Here is an 8,555-nt window from a genome sequence, read left to right as displayed (position 1 = left end):
GCGAGAAACATAGGTGGAGTCGACAGGGGAGCATCAGCAGTCGATCTACTGCAGTGAAGACACCGTGGTAAGTAACTCTAAGTTTGTTGACTTCAACTATGCTATTTTCGTAGCTGAAGTAGCTCGCTCCCCCCCCCACCCCAGTGTAGACCAGGCCTTAAAGAGGCATAGGCGCCAACTTCCCCTCTGCCCCGTGGGTGCTTGAGCCCCCCCTCCCACGGCCCAGCCCCTGCATCACCCTCACCCCGCCCCAATTCCACCCCCTTCCCCAAAGTCCCCACCCTGCTCTGCCAGGTAATTTTCTTGTAATTGTTTATTTTCAATCTTAACTAGTCCAGTGCTGTGTCTAAACTGAACTGTTTAATAACTCCAATTAAAGTAGCAAATTATGGAATATTTGTCTTCTTACAAAAGCAATGGACATATTATATCTCTGATGTGTTCTGAAAAGTCCAGCCCTGTCCTGGAACAATGTTTTTTGGGGAAATTCAGGGCTGGGGAGAGTGTGGACTCACTTTAGCAGTTGTTAACTAAGGCTGGTGGAGACCCATGGAAGCCAGTGGTATTGCAGGAAGGCTCCTGGCTCCGAAGTGTTGGAACAGAGCTGTCTAATACATAGACTTAGGATACATGCTTGTTGCAGGCATTCCAGGCAGCGAGCCCCAGTAGCAAGGCAGTGTAAGGCACTCAGGGTTACAGGGTAAGAGATGACCATTCTTCACTGCTCTGGATTGCACTTCGGAATTTCAGATACAATTATCACACTACTTATTGACTGCCTATCAGGCCCCACGGGTCTTGAACCTGGGTCCATGGAGGGCTCCACATTGTGAGGCTACACCTCATAGTCTTCATAGAAATATTGTTATGATATGAATATGGCATAACTAAGATGTTTTATGCAAGATGGGTGATGTGAGGTATCATTGGAAAGGGTATGATTTACTGAATGTGGTTATCCAATTTGTATGCATGTATCATTTCTATATCTGAGGTTAGGAATATTTACTATGTAACAATTCCAACTGTGTGTGTACTTGAGGAACGCCCACCAGACAGTTGGCAATCAGCCTGGATGGGCCATTAAGAAGAACAATAAGTCTTTGAAGATGCTGAGCTCCCACCTGCCTCAATTTCCTTCCTGTGGACATTACAAATAAACCTTGTCTCATGGATGCTTTGACATTGCAAGGTCATGTGATCATGTCCCCTTGTACAGGAAGCCATCTTGAGCTGGTACTTTTCCACTGAAGGGGGTGGGGGGAATCAAACAGGGAAACAAAAAAATTCCCACCATATGTCAGTCCTATTTAAGACTGGAGAGTGAGTTAATCAGGGTTGCCAGTTCTTCACTGTATCCCCACCCAGGATGACTGCTGTAAACACCTAAGACTGTTCTGGGGACAGAGGACTCAGACCTAGTCTGAGACAGGGGTCTTGCCTGTGAAGAGAAATACCTGGAACTCTTAAGTTGCAGAAACTCTCCAACCTGCCTAATACAAGATTTAGGATAAAAAAAACTATTTGTAACCAGTTTCTTTAGTGAATTAAGTTTAGGGTGCATGTTTTGCTCAGTGATCTGCTTTGTTCTGTTTGCTATCCCTTGTCATCACTTAAAATTAATCCTTTGTAGTTAGTAAACTTGTTTTGTTTTCTAAAACCCAGTTTGTGCAATTTACTATGGGCGAGGGGGGCAAAGAGCTGTGCATATCTTCCTCCACACTGAGGGAGGGGGCAATTTTCACACAGCAGCACTGAGTAAGGGGAATCCAGGCTGGTGGGATAGGCACATCAGTGGGACCCCAACATATCCGGTGGCACCATGAAAGGGGGAGTCCAACCCATCACACACACACACCCCACTCCTCAATTAGCAGCTGGCATTGGGGTTTATTTGAAGCGGAACTTGAGCACAAGCCCCGCCCCTACACTGTGACTGGCAGAGCACCAAGACTCCTGATTGGGCTGCAGCCCCTATTTAAGCCAGAGGAGGAAAGAGGAAGTTGTCTGTACAACTGGGTTTCATACAGCTGGTTTAGTGTTTGCCTGTTCCTGCCTTCTGATCCTGACCTCCTGGTACTCTGATTAGCCCTGAATATTAGCTGCCTGCTGGTTTGTCTCTTAATCCTGATTCCTGGTAATTGGTTTCCGGCCTGTGCCTGACGCTAACCCTAGGCTAGGCTATCCGTGCCCTGGCCCTGACGTTGCTAGAGGGACAGTGAGAGTAAAAAGAAGACGGTGCAGCAGGCTCTTAGCCCAGATTGTTCCCTCTCAAGGGAAAACTCCCTTGGGGCCCCCTTCACAGAAGACTAGGGAAGACTGTGTGGAGTCTGTGCCCTACCCTGTGTCCAGGTCTCCTGTCCTTGCAGGTCCCAGGCAATGGGGCGACCGTAAACCAGTGCTGTTAGAGAATTTCCCACAGGGAACTGTCCTGGAAATCTCACTGTAAAGGGAGGTCCCCACTGTGCGGGGTAAAGGCTGGGGCTGTTTGCTCAGATTTACGTAGGGGGATGATAAGCGTTGTGCTGCCTTGCCCCTCGGCTTCCCATGCCCATCTCCTGATGGGAGCGGGGACAAAGCTGCTGAGGCAGCTGTTCCGTTTCTAAGTGGGAATGGGGAGATCTGCGTGCAGAGGGTCCCTTCCTTGAGCAATCCACCTCCCTCTGTCTCTGTAGATTTCAGTTATGAATGATGGAATTTCACCCCCCCTATTAAGCCCTATCCTCATTTTTTAGGATTGCTGACGTTGTATTAAAATCAAAGGGGATGTGAGATGGCTCCTGTGAAAGTTAATGCTGCTTCAGGCTGTGTTCACTTTGGGGGTGGACTTACTGCTGGTTGTCAAAGGTGGGGGAGCTGCAATTCCCAGCCCCACCTCCTTGGGGTTCGGAGATGATTTTGCAAAGGTGGCTCACCCCATAATGTCCCCATAAAGGAAATGGAAACTTATGTCGCAGAGTCTCCTCTGCACCCAGATCCCAGAGGAGCATTCCCAAGCCCCTCCTGAGAACTCAGGATTTGGCCCACAGATTTGTATTCTAAGTTTTCAAATCTTTTTAAATAGCTAATAGTACTTACTCTTTTTTGTTGGAAGCGAAACTGATCACAGCTCCGAAAGAGGTGCCTGTTCAGCTTGGTTTGCCTTGTGCCGTAAAAATAAAGAGTCAATAGGAATCTGAAAGTAAAACCATTTCAGGAAAGCTGGGTCACAGCCTTTCCGTTGCAATTATCAGAAACCACACAGCTGCAGTGTCAGCAAACAAAACCCACATCCTAACTGGCACTTGGCCTGATGCCCAGCACCATGAGTGTGCCCAGCTTAGGGTGCAAATTATTTGAGCTCAGTTTCATGGCACAGCCAGAGTCCAGTGCCGTGTCAGGCCGTCTTTCATCTCAAAGCAGTGCAGGTAGAAGAGTGCAGCCACTTCCTGCTTTCCCACCATTCAGTCTGTCCTGCCAGACAGCCAGGCAATCCTTACCCAGCTGCTTCCCCTGTGACCGTCCTCCTGCTGTCAGCCTCATTCAAGAGTGGTGGGGAGGGCCCCCATTCCTGTGACGGGGCCCAAATTCAGGTGGATGAGTCCAAAATCAGGGGCACAGCATGCTCGTTTATGGGGATAGGGCTGCTATCAAGGGGACAGCCTCCCCCCCTGTCAGGGAGGAAGAGGCCTCTTATTTGGGTGACTGGAGTCAATCACCTGAGAGAGCATGAGCACTACTAGGGTGGCATCCTAATGGTGGGCCACTCACGTCTCTGTCATAACAATACAGGTCAATGAGATTTTATTGGGAGGCCAAGCTACAGAAATGTTACCAATGTGTCAGAAAAAGACAGATCCTTCGTGTGCCTGTCCAAGGGGGCACTACGTGCCCAGGATAGGATTACGTAGGGGGTTTGACCATCTGTGTCCATTCGTCATTCCTCTGTCCCTGAGCTCATGGCAGGTTTTTCCATAGTGTTCTGCCATCTCCCTCCTTTCCCACAGGGCCAGGCACAAATTTTTCTCTGTTACGTTTCAACGAACTGTCCTTTAGGTTTTCTGATCATTTGAGGAAATGTTTTCCTGCACTCCCTCCTATTTTGGACACTGGAGCAGAAAGTGTCTCTTGTCTCAGTCTCTCTCTTCTGTCACACTGGATGCACAGTCTGGACTTAGACTGCTTTATGCCTCCTAATTCTGACCTCTAGTTTGTGGTCACTGATTCTGTGATTGGAGACAATCTGCCTTAGTTCTGCCCATGTCACTGTAGTGAAGTAGCTGATCAGGTGACCAGTCTCTGCAGGGTTCTGTAGCAGTCCAGCTTATTGCTATTTTTGATTTCTTTTTCCAGTGACTGATGTGTTGGTGTTTTAGTTGCTGGTCTAGCATTTTGAGCACATCTTGGTTTTGGTCATTCTTTTCTGACTGTTGATTTAACAGAGCATTGGCTCAGTTCTGCTCCGCAGCTGGTGGTGCTGAAGTTCCCATGCATAGAATTGCCGGTGGAGGATTTCTATTAGGGTTTTATTGTAGTCAGTGCAATCAGTTCTTAAATTTGGGGCCCAGATCTCACTCCCATGTAGCAGAATGGGTTGGATGTTGCTCTCAAATAGTTTTAGCAGCAGTTTTGTCGAGGAGCTATATCTATTTATATTTTATTTATGGAGTAGAAATCCTGTAGAGCTTTCTCTTGCAGTGTTTTGATAGACAATCTGAAACTTCCTGATGTGTTTATTACGAGGTCCTGTGTGAATATACCCTGCATTATATATAATCTCCATGTCTTTCTAATACCATGTTACTCTATTTTGATTGTTTTGGGACTTTACCTGGAAAGTCATTATTCTTGTTTTTTTCATGTTCACCTGGAATACAACAGTGTGTTTTTTATGTATTCACCCAGACCTAGATCCAGTCAAGTCATTCCCGTTCCACCCAGCCTATCCCCAGGTCACTTATGCTTTTAAAGTACCAGCTTGCTCACAGATTCACTTTTAATTGTGCCTTAAGTCGCTCACTGCATATTTAGATGGTGATGATTCTCATTCGGGAGATGGCAGCTTTTCTTCTGCAAACTTACAGTGATAGGATGATGTGATGTACTGCGCAGAATTCACTCAGCCTTCTTCTACTGAGATTGCTTACACTTCTCGCTTTGTCTCATGGACTAGAACAGGGGCAGGGGATGGGACTCTTGGGGAATGGAGTCTAGTGGTTAGAGCAGTGTTGACTGGGAGTCAGGGCTCGTGGGTTCTATTTCCAGTTCTGGGAGGGAAGTAATACCTAGTGACGACAGCAGGAGGAAGTAGGAGTCGGAACTCCTGCTTGTATTCCTGACTCTGGGAAAGGAGTGGGGTCTAGTGGTTAGAGCAGGCTGGCCGGGAGTTCGGCCTGGTGGGTCCTATTCCCAGCTTTGAGAGGGAATTTAGAACAGTCGTGGAGAATGGGAGTCATGACTCCTGGGTTCTATTTTTGGCTCTGGGAGGAGAGTGGGGTCTAGTTGCTAGCCAATGGATAACTAGAAGTTCAAATTCCTTGGTCCTAATCCTGGTTCTGCCACTGACTTGTTTGACTGTGGGCACCACTGACACTGTTCTCTCACTTTTTATTTTAGTCTCTCCGAGATGGTTTCTGGGAATCACAATTGCTGGCAGAAATCAGGGGAAGTCCCTGGCACTGATTAAGGTTGGGGTACGCTACAAACACCTGCGCTGCTGTAGTGCTTCGGATGAAGATGCTTTCAGCTGTCGGGAGAGAGCTCTCCTGTCTGCTTAGTAACTCCGCCTCTGCGAGAGGCGGTAGTTATGTCATCGGGAGAAGCTCTCCTGCCACCATAACAATGTCTACGTGGAAGTGGGGCATTGAAGTTGGTATAACTATGTTGCTCAGGGGTGTGGATTTTTCACACCCCTGAGGGACATAGTTTATACGGAAGCAAGTGTAATTTAGAGCTGGCCCAAGACTGTAGTGAAGCAAAGGCAATTAAATTGTTGTAAATGAGGAAAGGGTCCTTCCCTGTCCGGACTCCTTCTCTTTTTCTTTCTCTCTCTCATTCAGAAGCAATGTGTGTATGTGGGTGGGGCATGTTTTCAAGGCTCATTTCCAACCAATTACAACTTGAAAGTTAATTACCAGATTTACTTGAGAATCTTCATAATATCCAAGCTTTCCTCAGAGGAAGGGCCAGATTTGTAAAGGTGTTTAGGCACCTAGTGGATTTTTCAGAATCAGCCAGGCAGCTCACACCCATTGAAATGACAGACTTATAGGTGCCTTGGTACTTTTGAAAATCCTTCTAGGGTCTGGATTCACTCAGCTAAGGTGGCAACACCCTTACACCCTGTTCCCTGCATTTCCCCTACGTGTGAAGGGCTGCGTCTCTCCCAGATGGTGGGCCCAACAGTTTCTCCTCCTGCAGATGCTGGGCCCTCAGCTGTACATTATCTCCTCCCTGTATTGAGTGTTTTGGCCCTGTTTCTGCCTCCCCCTTCATCCCAGCCCCCGTCTTCCCAACTCCATTCTGAGTGGAGCCCTGTTCCTTCAATGCAATTGACAGCAGAGGAGATGTCAAAGGGGAAGCTGTGGTAAGAACTCTCTCTCTTGGAGAACTTACCTCCCAAAAGTTATGAGGGAAGCAGAAAACAACTGCACCCTTCTCCTGCCAGCCAGACTCCATGATGTGAAAACAATGAGAAGTCCTTGTGGCACCTTAGAGACTAACAAATTTATTTGGGCATAAGCTTTCGGCAATGTCAAGGTTCCTACCCCACTCTGAACTCTAGGGTACAGATGTGGGGACCTGCACGAAAAACCCCCTAAGCTTATTTTTACCAGCATAGCTTAAAACTTCCCCAAGGTACAAACTATTTTACCTTTTGTCCCTGGACCTTCTTGCTGCCACCACCAAGCGTCCAACAAAAATAACAGGGAAAGAGACCACTTGGAAAGTCTTTCCCCCAGAAATCCCCCCAAGCCCTACACCCCCTTTCCTGGGGAAGGCTTGATTAAAAATCCTCACCAATTTGCATAGGTGAACACAGACCCAAACCCTTGGATCTTAAGAACAATGAAAAAGCAATCTGGTTCTTAAAAGAAGAATTTTAATTAAAGAAAAAGTTAAAGAATCACCTCTGTAAAATCAGGATGGTAAATACCTTACAGGGTAATCAGATTCAAAACATAGAGAATCCCTCTAGGCAAAACCTTAAGTTACAAAAAGACACAAAAACAGGAATATACATTCCATTCAGCACAGCCTATTTTACCAGCCATTTGCCAAAAGGAAATCTAATGCATTTCTAGCTAGATTACTTACTAACTTAACAGAAGTTCTGAAGAGCATTCCTGACCTGGTCCCAGCAAAAGCATCACACAGACAGACAGACCCTTTGTTCCCCCGCCCCTCCGGCTTTGAAAGTATCTTTTCTCCTCATTGGTCATTTTGGTCAGGTGCCAGCGAGGTTATCCTAGCTTCTTAACCCTTGACAGGTGAAAGGGTTTTGCCTCTGGCCAGGAGGGATTTTATAGTTCTGTATACAGAAAGGTGGTTACCCTTCCCTTTATATTTATGACAAGTGTAGGCTTACAGACTCAGTGGAATGCCTTACATGAATAAAATTCAGGAATATGTGCAAGTTTGAGGAACTGGGGCCTTAGACAGTAGTAGGATCCGTGGATCTCCATTATACCTGGGAACAATAACATGGGTAAGAGGAGCGCACAGTTTGCATCGCACTCTCCGATTATTGGGTGACAGTTTCCCCCACTGAAATACACATTCAATGTTTTTAAATCATTGGCTGCCAGGCAGTACATAGGATGCACATACATTCATTGAGGAAATAGTTCAAAAATGGAACTTCCAAATGTATCCCTTCTGGACACTACAGCCATGCTGACTAAATCCTGAAGCTTCTTGTTCTTTAGCTGCTGAAAAATTACCACACATATACTTCTGATGATTAGACTAAAAGCGTGTAGCCAGGGGTGAATATTTCTGAGAAAATTAACAATAGTGAACATATTTTTAGAAACATGTATTTATAATGATAAGAAAATATTCTCTGAATAGATTTACCTTTTAACCTGTCTTTATAGAGATAAGAATAATAATATTCTATTATGATTAGTGGGTTGGGATCAAACTGCCTGTAAACCTGTTTCATCGTATGTCAGTATCCTCAATGCACCTCTTTCCTCACCCCGTGTCACAGTAGTGATTGCCAAATCATATAATCGTTAATTGTATTTAGCTCATGTCACACATTCCAGTTTGTAAAATTATGTGGATGGCTTCACTTTCATTCATAGCACCCTGTCAATGTAAAAGGTAGAGAACGTCTAGTGTGATCAGCAGATATGTATGTGGGTTATGTTTTCTGTGGCGAAAGATCAAGAAGGTGTGTGTGTACATATTCATACAGATACCGTACGTACACACGTCATTTATTTCTTTACCCACTCTTTGGTTTTGGCCAAATAGCATGCCGGTCAGTCGGCATTCAGACAAATATTACAAATAAAATGATTATTGAACTTCAAAGTCAGCTTGGTTAATGTGCAGTTCTACAGAAG

The sequence above is a fragment of the Natator depressus genome, chromosome 6 (assembly GCF_965152275.1).
Source record: "Natator depressus isolate rNatDep1 chromosome 6, rNatDep2.hap1, whole genome shotgun sequence".
NCBI lineage: Eukaryota > Metazoa > Chordata > Testudines > Cheloniidae > Natator > Natator depressus.
Note: the sequence above shows the minus strand (reverse complement) of the source record.